The sequence below is a fragment of the Furipterus horrens genome, unplaced genomic scaffold, assembly GCF_987537825.1.
Source record: "Furipterus horrens unplaced genomic scaffold, mFurHor1.1.pri manual_scaffold_7, whole genome shotgun sequence".
In the NCBI taxonomy this organism is placed as follows: Eukaryota; Metazoa; Chordata; class Mammalia; order Chiroptera; family Furipteridae; genus Furipterus; species Furipterus horrens.
The window spans coordinates 13,555,209-13,559,830 of NW_028327177.1; the positions used below are offsets into that span (position 1 = coordinate 13,555,209).

General features: G+C 37.9%; 1 pseudogene; it reads right to left on the reverse strand.

Annotated features, from left to right (window-relative positions):
• Window positions 1-4,005: 4,005 nt before the first annotated feature.
• Window positions 4,006-4,102, reverse strand: LOC150004059 (U6 spliceosomal RNA; annotated as a pseudogene).
• Between the last annotated feature and the right edge of the window lie 520 nt (window positions 4,103-4,622).

Here is a 4,622-nt window from a genome sequence, read left to right on the forward strand (position 1 = left end):
TTTCTTCAATTATCCTATTTTGCCTGTGTCTTTTATTTCCTGTTGGGACCCTGGCTAAAATAACACCTTTGCTGTAGCCCAAGTTTCTATCCTTTATTTACTTATTTTGCTATGGATCGATACCACATCCTGAACCAGGTGGCAGAGGAGGAAATACAGATAGAGACAATTTAACACCAGACTAAAATGAGCACTCTCAAATGTTCTTAGGAGGAACTTAAGCATTATAGCTGTCAAAATTTAAAATTCACTTACCCTTTTTCTCAGAAACCCCGTGCAAAGAATTTACCCTGTTCATCACAGCATTATTTACAATAACAAAATACAGAGATCACTGGTTAGATACATTATGATACTTCCAAAAAAACAGAAGATTTGCAGATGTTAAAAGAATAGAGTAGATCTGTACCTAATAACATTGAAGAGTATCTCCAAGAGATGTTAAATGAGAAATCAAAGTATTCAGGAGTACGTTAGATAGCTATTTGTGTAACAAACAAATACATGTGAGTGGGTCTATACATAAAATTTGTGGAGGGATTTTTTGGATATGTAGAAAAAAAGTTTTGAAGGGGAAATCTTTGGGAAGAGATACTAGGGAAGAAAGATTGTTACTTCACATCCTTCTAGCTTTCTGCATCTACTTTATTTTTTTGATAAAAAAATTAACTTAAAAAATGTAATAGAAATAAAGATGCAATCTCAATTCCCTATTTTGCTTAGCTTACTAGTAATTTGCACAATAGTAGTCATTCAGAGAAAATAAAATAACTCCCTAAAACAAATTTACAAGAAACAGCATCAGCACATAAAAGGATGTCAAGTGTCAAACCCAAAATGGGAACATTTTACTCCACTTATTTCTCATGGAAATCTATTGAAACTGACTTCAAAGGCTGAACCACAGCTCTTGACAGCCACCAAGGGCCTGTTAGCATAACCTCTGCTTGTTTCCTTTCTTATTATTTTTGCAATACAATTATAACTGCAAGTCCCCAAACCTTGTAATTGTCAACTAACTTTTGGAAAATCGAATAGTTGACCGAGGATTTAAAGGGAAGGCCCCTCCTACCCTCTCTGAACTTTGTGGTGGTCTTTGGGTGTCAAGTGACCTAACTCAAGCAATCCTCAAAGATGAACCAAAGAGGGAAATAATGGTCTTTTCAGGAATGGTTTCTCTGCGGACAGCAAAGATCTCTGAGAAGGAATCTGTATAATGTTATTTCCTCTTCCCAGAAATTATTGGCACCCACCCAAGTTTTTCACTGGAAATTAACATCCTCATGTAGACAGATAGGTTTGATAACTGAGCTCAGCTGGGTCAGCCCATCTTTGCACAAAGTATATTACTATGCTGTCCATGCTCCAGGCGCTCATTAATCCAGCACAGTTTCATATCTTTTCTCCCTGTTTCTGCTGTTCACAAATAATAACAGCCAACCCTAGAGAGAAGAGATTCTGGCATGTACACAATGTAATAGCTAATGCAATACAAAGCCATTCCGAGCTCAAATAGCCTCCTAGAGGAATTCATATCAAAGGCATTGTAATTTCTGATGAAACTTTCAGGCATGCAAGCATACTGCATTAATTATTTGCTATTTTGTTTGCTTACTGACGCAGCATCTGTTGCTATTGTTACTCATGCAAGCTCTAAAGAGGCCACACACACATGCAAGGTGGAAGAAAATGTTTTGTAGATGTCTTGCCCAATGAATAGGAAATACTGTGCTATTAGTATTATTTCTATTAACTCAGATCACTAGTCTTGGCTATTTTTGAACAATGTGATTAGTTCACATGTAATCCAGCTTCAGCCAGGCACTAGACTAAGTGGTTTACATATATTATTATATTTAAACTTCATCACAACCTGTGAAACAAAGATTTTGATTCCAATTTTACAGATGAGAAATGGAGACTCGGGAATATTATTCGGGTCTACACGGCTAATAAGCAACAGAGCCAGTGTTGTAACTTCAATGTTTATGTCTTCTCTTCTAAACCCCAGGAGTAGGACTAACATTACAGAGCTTTACATGACTAAAGGGGCCACTTTGTAAAATATCCTGTTAAGAAAACTACCAAGAGCCCCAATAACTTGCCTGAACCCAAATGAGTTTTTGTAAAAGGCCAAAGATAGAACCTGCTAATATCTTCTCCTTTCACGTTTCAACCCCCACCTGCAGCTTTAAAAGACCCTTTCTGTGGTTCTCATGGAAATCTTCCTGTTCTCCAAATCTCTACTTAGAGGAGCTATTATTCTACCATACGTGGCAGCACAATTACATTATAAAAGAGAGGTGACAAAATTCAAGAGAAAACATAACAAAAAGTCCCTTTCTGCATTGTTTTAAAACAGACAAGGACCAAGAAGACCTTTGTTTATAGGAGAATAAGATTTTCCTCCCACAAAGAAACTGTTCTCACTCCTTTTCCTAAAAAGGAAAGGGCAACAACCCAAATAATTCCTAGGCTGAGAATGAAACCACAGCCAGGAGAAGGCCTTTAATAAGTATATGAATTATACCAACGATAACACTCACTGGGCAATGGTCTCTCTTCCTTTCAGCAACATACCTGTCCTCTCAGTATAAGTTATAGATGAGTCACCATATCCCTCTGAGTTCAGAGTCACTACCAGAATGAACACTTCATTACGCACAGTCAAAGAACAGAACGTCAATGCTTTAATTTCTACTTTTCCAATTTCTCCCTTCCCTAGCAACCCATCTAATGATTTCTATTTTCACAGATAAAAAAGGCTGACGTGACTGTTACTCTGCCAATAAATAGCTAACTCAGGGCTCTAAACCAGGTTTCTGAGTCTCCAATCCTGCGCTCTTTTCACAACATGGGAAGACTTCACTTTGAATCTTGGCTAACTTCTTAACAGTGAGTGATCAAACTCTCTAAGCCTCAAATTTCCCCATGTGTCAAATGGGAAGAATAATGGTACTTACCTCATAGGTTTGTTGTAAGTCTTAAATAAAATGATGCTTGTGAGGAGCTTAACACAATGCTTGATACACCATGAGTGTCAATTTAAGATCAATTATCATTATCATCATTAATTTAATGCTTTCCAAATCAAAGTTATTTGCTAAGATGTGACATACTTGGGCTTGAAAGATTACATTTCTCTTCTGTGAATGCTTAGTTTTCATTGCAAGCTGAGTTAAGGTCAAGATAGATAATACTAATCTGTCCATAATTATTCCTCTTGTTTACCCTTTTTCTGAATTAACTTTTAACACAAGCAGGAGAAAGAGTTCTGGATAACCAGGAGAAGTGTTTGCAGTAATACAGAGGGGAATGGGAAGGCACTCTGAAAATGGTCTTGCCCTTTCTGCAACTTGCCACGGCCTGCAGCTCCATGCCTCTTGACAATTATAAGCAGTGCTGTTCACCAATTGATTTTCTTAGGTCAGAAATACAGCGATCTTCTTTGACTTTACTTTTCTGCTTTTTCATTCAATACTTCAAGCCAATCAGCAACATACTCCTGTAAGTTTTAGAGCCTGTGTCTAATCCATACCTTCTCTCTATTTCCACCAGGGTGTAAATGTTGACCTCATTATTGATCATTTTTGTTATATAAGAATCTCCTATGGCTTGCCTCTAGCCATTTTCCACACTGCAGACAGAGGGATTTTTCTGAAAGAAAAAAAATTGTATTTGCTGTTTTGTCAACAATTATTCAGGGGCCTAACGATCCACAGAATAGACTAAACTCCTCAGCAAGACACGCAAGACACGGTAGACAAAAGCCCTCTCCGTTCTGGACTCTCACCAACACCCATCTCAAACTGTGTGTTCTAGACACACTGCAATGCTTACAGGTACTCACACATACTGTGACTCCCGGACTTGATTCTAACTAAAATGCTCTTCTCATGACACTGTATTACTAGATGATTAACTTCTCTGCTTCCCAAAGGGCAGCTTCCTCTGTGTCAAACAGCACCATGTTCTCACTTCCCTTGTCTCATTACTGTGAATTTTACATACTTCTATTATTGTACTGTTTTGGAATTTTTTTAGGGGCCATGCTAATCTTCTCTGTATTGTTCTAATTTTAGTATATGTGCTGCCAAAGCAAGCAGTTGGATTTTTTTTTTTACTTGCCTCTTTCCTCCATGAATGGGAACTTTCTTGGCTAGAAGGTTAGTATTTTCTTCTTATGGGTAACCCCCATGTATATCCAAATACCTGGCAGAGTATGGACTCAAAAGATTCATTTTAATGAATGAGAACTTTCCCTACTCTGGTGACTAATAATCATTTGCTATCACGTGGTATTTCATTTGGCCTACATATTTCAGAGATGGAACTTTGAAGGAAGTTCTATGTGTCCTTGGTTGTGGAGCGGCTTCTCACAGCCCAGAACAGGGCGTGTACAACCACAACTCCAAGACCTTTAATCTGGTCTGGAATATGATACAACTGGCACCACCCTACCGCTTCCCTTCCAAAGAATACACTAAACCTTTGGGCATGGTTTCCATCTGGGATGACTACAACCCCGAACAATGTGATGTTATCTCACAAGTTCCATTCCTCCACCCCAGAGTTATCGATGGAATTTTGAAATCTTCATATAAAATAGAATGAATAATTAT